Below are 10845 nucleotides of genomic sequence, written 5' to 3' on the forward strand. Positions count from 1 at the left end.
GGCCGTCACAACCATGAGGGCTGTTATGGTGTCCAGCAGTGTGCTCAGGTGCTGCCCCCATGAGGTCACTCTCCTCGGGCCTCCACCTTCAGATCAGACTCTTCTTCTCCACCTCTGCAGTGACTGATCTCTCTGTGGCTGCCACACTGTTTACAGCAGTGACGACGCGCTGCCAATCGCTTGTTTTTACTTTTATTAGTGACTCTACTACCATGACCACCAGTGATGCTGGTTAGACAAGTAATCTAAGGCGTTGTTATTTCCAAACCAGTAATCAGATTAAAGTTACTTCTCCAAGTCACTGTGCATTAATATTGTAGCACTAATATTGTAGCGTCCAACAGGACGAGTAACTTGTCTGCAAAGCCGCTTTATCATTAAACAGAACCGGCCGCTCGTTCTCTCTCCTCCAAACACACAGGCCGTTTTCCAATACCCATACTCCTCCATACTTGTGCTCTCGTGTACCTGTTAAACGTAATCAGTGGGAGACCAAGTACTGTTCCAATTCTTAGGCCGTTTCTCAACGAGTACACATGGAATATCCTCGCTCCGCAAACTTTATCGAGGATGCATCGAAACAGACCTGTTCAGTCTTGGGAAGCCAATTTACCCATAATGCATTTGGCAAGAGATGACGGAGGAGATCGCAGAGGGGGAAACACACAACGGTGCGTAAAAGATCTGAAATATTAGCGTCATTGTTTAACAGTGTAGGTTTAAGAGTGTTTTAGGCCAGACTATAGTTGTTATAAAATGTTGTTATGAGGTTGATATTTCAAGATCACGCTTACTTAAACATTTGTTCTGAGGTTTTCGGAGATTGTGGATCCAGACTGAGACGAGGCTGGCTGTGGTTCTCTACTGTGGTTAAACATGAGATATAATTGTTTTAGTGTAAATCTAACAGTGTTCATCTACATTTATATTTGCTGCTGAGGGGAAAGATCATGTTTAAAACTTTTTAACTTGACTGAGAGGTGAAGGTTCTACTGGCCATAGTGTTTTGTCTCAATTGCACTAAAGATTTCTACCCATCATACTGGAGGTTCTACTGGTTCCACTGGTTCTACTGGAGGTTCTACTGGTTCTACTGGAGAATCTACTGGCACTGGAGGATGCTGTGGATTCAAACTAACACCATGCACTATTTGAATCCAGGACTACTGAGGAACCTGAAGCCTGGTCCAGTGGAGAAGAGGAACTCCTCCAGATGAGGATGGGAGTGAGGATTGTTTTTGATGCTTGAATTATTACATGTATATACTTTATTCATACATGTGTTAATAACTTACTGAATTGGTAGTGTGTCATTCTTTTTGTTTTATGTCCTCCTCATAGACCTCATAATTGTTGAAATTCACCCCAGACAATTTCTTCTTTAAAGCAACATTACATTGTTTATCAAATGAAACAGAGAAATGTTCAGTTCTATATTTTACAGTCATAAACAATCATTTACAGTCTGTTGATCTCTCTGTCTTTATCCATCTATCTACATATATTTACACATGACTAGAGAACATGAGTACATGAGGAGAGCTTCCTGTCTAGATGTAGTTCTCCTCTCTGAGGCCTGCAGGTCGTTCTTCAGCAGCAGGCAGCTGGACAGTCTCGCTCGCACATCACTTCCTGCCAGGTCCCTCTGGGCGTCCTCAGTGTCACTTGGTCGTCTCCATCATCATCCCTGGAACTTCCTCTTCCTCCTCCCTGGACTTTCCTCCTCCTCCCTTCCTGGACCTTCCTCCACCACCTCCATGTTGTCACCAGATGCCACACAGACAGGCAGCAACAAGAGGACGTCTCTCCAGGCTCTCAGAAAGATGGAGCACCAGCAGGTTTGACCTGGTGTCTGTTGGGTTTCAACCTGCCTGTCAGTTAAAATTCACATGGAAAACATTTGATATATTTTGATGTAATCATGAATCAGAATTTATTTTTTCCTTCGTGTTCATGACTGTGAATATTGAGATAAAGCAGGTTGCCAGTACAGTGATATAATAACAACTGTGTGCTGCAGGCATGGGTACAGTACTTCCTCCATCAGCCAGCAGAAAGTACCTGGTAGATATAGCACTTCCTCCATCACCCAGCAGAAAGTACCTGGTAGATATAGTACTTCCTCCATCAGCCAGCAGAAAGTACCTGGTAGATATAGTACTTCCTCCATCACCCAGCTGGTACTAATACTTGCTGGTACATGGAGGATCTGTGCAGGACAAAAGCATCCTGCACAGATCCCCAGTTGCCAATGTACACGTCAATAAACCTCATATATTACAGAGTCTTTTTTAACAACAGGTAGATGCAGGAAAGATTCTACCTTGCTGGCATGTTTCAGCTACATCTGTAGTCTTCCTCAGAGCTTCATCTGGTTGTGATGACATGTCGGTCTTTATCAGGTGACCGGTGTCATTAAAAAAGAGTCTATAATATATGAGGTTTAGAACGACAAAATGAACACAATTCAACTTTCAATAAACCTCCTTTGGTATGACAAATAACTCCACTATGATAGAGGGGAAAAGTTTGTTGTTTAGGTAACAGATGTGTTGTGGCTCTGCAGGAGGAGGAATTAGAACGTGGCTCCATCAACGGCCCCAGCAGGAGGAAGAATTAGAAGGTGACACCATCAACCAGCAGTACAGTAGAATGCCTGATGACCAGCAGGAGGAAGAATTAGAAGGTGACACCATCAATCAGCAGTACAGTAGAATGCCTGATGACCAGCAGGAGGAAGAATTAGAAGGTGACACCATCAACCAGCAGTACAGTAGAATGCCTGATGACCAGCAGGAGGAAGAATTAGAAGGTGACACCATCAACCAGCAGTACAGTAGAATACCTGATGACCAGCAGGAGCATCAGTATCAACATAACGATGCTCCTGGAAACCCTGAAGCTGGAGTCACGACACCTCCAGGAGAGAAAGGTTCCAGGATAGGAACATTATTGACCTGTGTATCACTGCAGGGGTTCCTGGGAAATAAAAGAAAGAACTTTAGAATTTTTAAAAACAATGTCATTTTTCTATGTACATAATGTTTCTAACTTGTGTTTTTACTGTTGTAGGTTCCGCTGAAGTTTATTAAATAAATGTTCCTTTATCTTCTGCTTGATATCTTTCTTTGCTCGATAGTGTAAGCCATGTGTGTATTTATGTATTTACTCTCACACAGTATAAACCATTTATGTATTTATTCTAAAGAGAAGTTGTTACAGCTAATGATTGGATTGATTAACTGTAGGATGTATATTAGACAAATGTAATACAGTACATATTAATGACATGACCAGAAGGATGACAACAAGCAGCAGGGAAGAAAAGCTGGTTAATTATTTAATAAACATCAAGGATCTTCATTAAAACAGTAAAATAATTGTTTGTATTAGTAGGACATTTCTGATCAGCTGCTTTTGTTGTTACTGAACTCCAAGGAGATGAAGAGTAAAATAAAGGCTGTATAGGAGGTAGAAGTAATAGTAACACTGTACTATACACGGAACTATACACTGTACTTTATACAGTACTGTACACGGTACTAAACACACTACTATACACGGTACAATACACTGTAACATACACCGCATGTATGTGACAGAAAAGGTACTATTTTACAATAATGTTCTAAAATTTAGATCATCATATAAAATATCAGGTACAAATCACCTTCCTGCTGAACCAGAGAGGAAACAGGTTCCTCCTCCTCCTCCTCCTCCTCCTCCTCCTCCTCCTCCTCCTCTTCCTCCTCCTCCTCCTCCTCCTCCTCCTCCTCCTCCTCAGCTTCAGGGTCCATCATCCAGCCATGACAGCCACAGCGTCATGAAGTACTCGTGTTCCAATTCTCCATTAACGCCGATGCGTCCTCGTAAATTTGCATTTCCGCACTTCCGAGGACGCTGCAAGTAGTTACTCATGACGTAGGCGAGTACACACTGGCGCTCTAAGAATTGGGAAACGGCCACAGACATACGCAGCGCATGCAGTCCGACCTGACCCGCCCCCTTCTCCACTCTCAGCCAATCACAGACCAACTCGCTCTAACGGTGCATTCAGGTGACACGAAACAACGGAAACCAAGAAATGTCAACACTAAACCATATCATTGCCACAAGAACACAACTGCAGAGATGTTGAACTCTTTTGACATTTTTTTCTTTTTCAATCAATCAATCAATCAATGAAAGACTTAATTTCTCCTCAAGGGGGGTAATTAAAAGGTCAACAACAGACTACAACTGGGTAAATAAATACCAGTAATGGTAAAAATCTGATCATTACAAAATGAGTCAGATATAAATACAAAGAATGAAGGTCAAAGGTTAAATCTGGATCAGCAGGAGGCCAGGCAGTGATCAGAACTCACTTTGTGGCCAAACCAGTTGTCCTTTTTATTTAGAGACGTGGGGCGGTGTCGGCAACTGTTGAAAGTAACTAAAAAGTTACTTGTAATCCAATTTAGTTACTTTTAAAAACAAGTAATCAATGAAGTAACTAAATTACTTTTTAGGCGAGTGACTAGTAATCAGTAATCTAATTACTTTTGCAAGGTAACTGTGGCAACACTGGTGACCACCAACTAATATAATTTTCCTGACCTCCACCTCCTCCATGACTATTTCTCTCTCTGTAAAATTCCTTTTCTTTTCTTTTCTCTCAGGATTTAGCGTCAAATGCCGGCGATCAACGGGCCGATTGAGATGCAAAGATATTGACGAGACACTTTGCATCGACCATTTATGGTTAAAAGTGGACGTGTTGAGGGCGGGACATCAACTGTGGGACCTTCCAGGTGGACTGTGATCTATAACAGGAAAGTGCAGTACGCACGGTTTCACCAATCTGAATTTGTTTGGGCGCACGCCATTTTCAGCTTTAGAGTGCACCAACATTTTTAGTAGGAATCCTACGCAGTGTTTTATAAATGAGGCCCCAGGCCCTTGTTTTGCCAGATTTAAAATGCAGGATGTGATAGGGAGGGCGGAAATAGATGGTTTTTAACAATCAGTTCTTAAATTGAGGGGTTATTCAAGCTTTAATATTTACGGAACTGCAGCCAGATTTTCAAGGAATTGTTGACAACAGGGTTCTGTTAGATGTTATGAATGTTAACAGGGAGACGAGAAGTGAGGAGGGACTGGAGAGAGAACCTTGAAGATCGCCGTTCTATTTGAGCCCATGAAGGATCTGTGTCGGCTTCATTGTCCAGCCAATGACAGAGCTTATTAATATTGCATGACCAATAGTATTGTATGATGTTACGTCGTGCAAGACCGTCCCGCTTTTTGGGAAGTTGTAGAATAATTATTTTGATGCAAGGAGTCTGGTTCAACCACAAACATTATATTATTGTCTGATCTGTTAAAAAAAAGATTTTCTTATAAAAATTGGAATGTGTTGGAACAAATAAAGAAATTTAGGGAGAATCACCATCTTTACCAAGTTACCAGTTAGAGAGAGGGGGAGGGAAGACCAGCGGGACATAGCCACAGTCATGCCGGTAATGCATTAATTAATAACACGTTACTCTGTCATTAAAATGTTGCATAGAGCACGTTGTGCAAACAAATAAATACTATTGCTCTATTGAAAACAGATAAATAGTGCAACAATAGACTAAACTATGTACTAATAAATACCAGTAATAGTAAAAATCTGATAATAAAACCATGAGTCAGATATAAATACAACACAGAATGAAGGTCAAAGGTTAAATCTGGATCAGCAGGAGGCCAGGCAGTGATCAGAACTCAGTTTCTGGTAAAACCAGTTGTCATTTTTATGTTGAGATTGAGGGGGGCATGTTGTTGGCAGCTGCTGAAAGTAACTATAAGATTACTTGTAATCTAACTTAGTTACTTTTAAAAACAAGTAATCAGTAAGGTAACTAAGTTACTTTTTCAAGGAATAACTAGTAATCAGTAATTGGATTACTTTTTCAAGGTAACTGAGTGAGTTGTGACGCCAGCTTATGCGCCGCGAGAGCTAACAGTTAAGAATCCAAATGAATGAGGTTGATTATTTACTGGTGTATAAATGTAAAACTCTGACTTTAGAGGAGAAACTGGAGGTAAAGTGAGTGTAAGGTCATAATAAAATCTGTGTAAGAATCTCACTTGTAAATCAATATGCTGCTCGTCTAGTGGAGGAATTCTTTCCTTGCAATCAGTAGGCCCGTGTTCAACTCCCCACCGAGACACAGTTTAGTTTATTAAATGATTTAATCAGAGGCTATTCCCCGTGTTAAACCTTTTCACAAGATGGGATCCTACAGGATATGGTTGTCATGAAGATGTTGGAGCTCAAAACTTCTGCACAAACTTTAGTTTGGTATGAAGTGGTGTTGAACTCTGCGCTCAGTAGACCTGTGTGTGTGTGTGTGTGTGTGTGTGTGTGTGTGTGTGTGTGTGTGTGTGTGTGTGTGTGTGTGTGTGTGTGTGTGTGTGTGTTCAGTGAAGTGTATCAGTGTGCAGCAGTCAGTTTCTGTTCAGTCTGACTGAGGGAGGTTTTTGTACGACGGTTTTTCACTGTGTGAACACCCACTGACTGTTGATGTAATGAACACTCTGACAGTAATAAACTGCAGCATCTTCAGCTTGAACTCCACTGATGGTCAGAGTGAAGTCAGAGTTTGATCCACTGCCTGTAAAACGATCTGGAGTCCCTGATTCTCGAGTGTTGGTGTAGTAAATGAGCAATTTCGGAGGTTGTCCATCTCTCTGTTGGTACCAGGCTAAAAGGTGCTTACTGCTATAAACACGAACATTCTGACTGGTCCTACATGTGATGGTGACGGAGGCTCCCAGAGCAGAGCTGACTGCTGCAGGCTGAGTCACTGTGACCTGGCCTCTGGACTCTGAGGAAACACAGACAGAAACATCAAGCAGCCTCATGGTTTTGTGGGCTTCATTTCAGAGGGACGGATGTTGACAGAGGAGAGGAGTTTGATTCTCTGGACTTTACCTGTGAAGCAGCAGCAGAGGAGAGTCCAGATGAGGACGCAGATCACACTCATGTTTCTGATGAGGAGGATTTCTCTGTCTTCTGTTGTCATGAAGGACGGCTGTCAGTCATCCAGTCTTCAACTGTCAGGACTATAAACTCTCCCAGAGCACTGGAGCATGGTGCTGCTGATGCAAAGTGGCTCTATGGAAATGTTCTGACTGACTCCAACAGGGACCTGGATCACTTTCATCTCTCACTTTCACTCTGGATTCAAACTTTTATGAGTTATTAAGGAATTAAACTGAATAATTTAAGATACGTCTGTAGTTTTTATATTTTAATTTCTAATTTTGCTGTTAAATCCCTTCAGGAATAAATTCCAATAGACATAATAGAATAAATATAAAATGATCTTTAAAACAATCTCTATAAATATATGTATTTCAAGTAGACATTGCAGATGAAAGAACTGTTCTCTTGTGTTCCGTTAGGATCAGGTGGTAAAAGTTGTTTTGGTGAGTTTGTTGGTTTCAGAATCAGAGAGTGGCGTCTCTCTACAGTCAGAGGTTTTTGTACAGCGGCTCAATGAGTTTGTATCACTGTGGTACACGTTCGGTGGAGGAACCAGACTGGATGTTGGAAGTAAGTTTATTCTCCTTTTAATTCTTTCAACTAAATAATTTAAATTCCTACATTAAACCTTGTTTTGAATGATTTGAGATTAGAAAGATGTTTTTTTTCTTAATAATTATTGTAGTGATCAAGTTTTAATCTCCATTGATTTCATGTAGTTTAGCTCAGCTCTGTTTCACTTTAATTTGATCACAGAGAAAAGTTATTAGTTTTAAATTTACACCGGATTAAAATCTCATTAGGATTAAATGACAAAACCAAAGATATTGTCAGTCTTTAAATGTGCTCAGTTAGAGCCTGATGGCTGTGGAACACACTGTTTTAACTCTACCAGTCTCATGTTGAAGCTGTTTTTACACTGACCTGTGTATTTAGGGACATTTCTGGCGCACTGGTCTGTCTTTGGGCTGAGTTTTAGTTGACATGTCCACTGTTTGAAATGTGTTTGTGTTGGAATGTGTGCAGGTTTTATTCTTCTTGTTTTATTGAGTGTCTCTTCATCACAGCTGGATTTATTCTTGGTTCTATAGAATGTTTCCCAATTCTGTTTCTCTTCTTACTTTAAAATGCATCATTAATATTGTTATTTTACAGTAAAATAGAAATACTGATGATAAATGTTATAAAATTATGAAAACCTCTTGATATAATTTTCACAGTTTTTTTTTTCAAATTTAGCTCCTAATAATTGAAAATATTAATTTAGATTTGAAGTTCATGTTAAAGTTTCCAGTCATAAGTTGTAAAGTGTAAACTTTCTGATAACGTTGATGCAAATGAAGAGTAAACGTTGAGACATCAGCTTGTGTTCCTTCCTGTGTAGTTTGAGGTATTTCAGGTCAAAGTGTTGGATGATTCTCTCTGTGCTGATGTGCATGAGAGGCTTCTTAAAGGGAAGTGAAACAATGTGTGAGTGAGTGACTGCTGGAGCAGAAAAAGCCTCTGACAGCAACTTCTTCCAGGACCAGATCAGCTGTCTCCCACTAAAGCTGTCCAGGTGTGTGCTGGTTGATTGACAGCTGGGTGCTCCCTGTCCTCTAATTTGATTGGTGTCTCCTAGGTGATACCCGCCCCACCCTGACGGTGCTGCCCCCCTCCAGAGAGGAGCTGCAGCAGGGGAAGGCCACGCTCATGTGCCTGGCCAACGAGGGCTTCCCCTCAGACTGGAGTCTGAGCTGGAAGGTGGAGGACAGCAGCAGCAGCAGCAGCAGCAGCAGCTGGGAGGAGAGCAGGAGCCCCGGGGTGCTGCAGAAGGACGGCCTCTACAGCTGGAGCAGCACCCTGAGGCTCCCTGCAGACCAGTGGAGGAAGGTGGGCTCTGTGACCTGTGAGGCCACCCGGGGCTCCCAGACTCCCCTCAGAGAGACACTGAGGAGAGACCAGTGTTCCCAGTCCTGACCGGACTCACTGGGACTCTCACACTGCTTTTACTCTCACACTGATCTCACCTCTGTCATTCACCCTCTTTCACTTTCTTCTATCATCAAAGCAAACTCACTTCATCAATATTCATCTTCTTTCATCATCATTTTCTTCAAGCTTTGACAAAATAAAGACAGTTTTCACCTCAATCTTTGGTCTTTCATGACTTTTTTACAACAATAAAATCATCATGGCAAAGCGGTTTAGAAGATGGATGAATGGAAAAATAGTATATGAGAGTGTTTATATCCTCACATCCTTATTTATATCTTTCAATAAAAGCTGGAAGTTGAAACGTATTTGCATGTCCTATAAATGGTAGGATTAGATTGTAACAGTGGCAGCCTTGCATTTCAGACCTCGGCCTTCACTAGTGCTGGTCTGAGTCAATCCACCCCTCAATCACTTTTTTATGGCTACAAAAACCAGGTCATCATGCAGAGATGCAGTATAAAAAGCCTTTGCATCACAGATAGATACTCGTGTTGCCAGAATAAATACCTTTATGGATGAAAAGAATCAAAGTTCAAGTCTCCTTCTGCTGCTTTCACTACTAATCCACACTCTCAGTTACAAACTTCACCAATACAGGTGATTCTTGATCTTCTTGAAGATTCACTGGAGCCAAAAAGAAGTTCCAGGAATATCAGGAGTGTCAGGCCCATTTCAGAACTATCTTCAGATGCATTAGGTCACATTAAGAACGTCAGGAATGTGGCTGGAATGATGGAAAATGATTTTGGTAAGTGTCAGATAATACTGCGACAAGAAGAGTGGAGGATTTAGTGGAGGAGTGTTCTTCACCTCTGATCTCTGACTTAAAGAAACAGACTTTCTGATGCAACATACATCAGAGGGATTTCTTCATCCCATCACTTTTCTCACTGATTGGTGAGTGAATTCATTCGTTTTTGTTTATTTGGCATCTAATTCGTGTTTATAACAGAAATTACAACAATTGTAATAACAGGTTCATTTATATAGCAGTTTTTATACTTCAAATGCAACAGATCACAATTAAAAACAATAAATGGATGAAATAAGAACAGAAACCAAAGCAGCACTGAAACAACAATTATGGAATTTAAACAGTAACAAACTGAACATCCCTCCCTGGATCTCTGTCTCTCTCTCTCTGTGTAAATAATTAGATAGCTGGTTTTACACTTACTTTTTTCAAGAGTGCTTTTTTATGTGACCCTCAAAACAAGTTTTTAAAATCCCAGGCTTAAATTATTACTACAACCAACTTGACTACTATTACTATAATAATAATGATAACAACAATAATAATAGTAATAATGGTAACATCAGCTAAAATTTGCAAATAAAACAACTTTTACTGACATCGTGCAAAAAACCTGCGATGGTTCCGGCCCTTGGTTTGGCATGCTGCTCTGATTTTGGCCCTCGGGGGGAAGTAATTGAGGCCTGATCTATATTATGTCTGTAGTGGAGCAGGTGTCAGCATAGACATATACACTAGACGCCACACAGCCTGTGTCCGCCCACCGCTCCCATACGTCAGAGCGGCCGCCATATTGTGAGGGGCAAGTCTGACCCGTCAGCCTAAACAAGTCTATGTGACAGCGAAGTGTTTTCTGAAGAAAACCACGCAAATATACATTTACATGACTGTGAAGAATCATTGCTTTCATTTTTCATTTATTAAATTAAAAATTATTTCATTTATTTATTTAATGTAGCGTACTTATAGAAAGTATTGAGAGGAAATGGAAGAAGTTTGCAGATGGGACATTGGGACGCTGTCCTCTCCTTTTAGAGCAGCAACATGATGGAGCCATGACAAATATATGGAAAAGAGTTTATTTACACACAATGTG

The 10845-nt window shown here is 40.9% G+C and overlaps 1 gene segment (V, D, J or C); it reads left to right on the forward strand.

The window, feature by feature from the left end:
* Positions 1-212: 212 nt before the first annotated feature.
* LOC308117884 (Ig kappa-b4 chain C region-like) lies at positions 213-9148 on the forward strand. The segment is given in 3 exons: positions 213-231; positions 7481-7588; positions 8640-9148.
* The last annotated feature ends 1697 nt before the right edge of the window (positions 9149-10845 follow it).

The sequence above is a fragment of the Lipophrys pholis genome (assembly GCF_963383615.2).
Source record: "Lipophrys pholis genome assembly, chromosome: 12".
Taxonomy (NCBI): Eukaryota; Metazoa; Chordata; class Actinopteri; order Blenniiformes; family Blenniidae; genus Lipophrys; species Lipophrys pholis.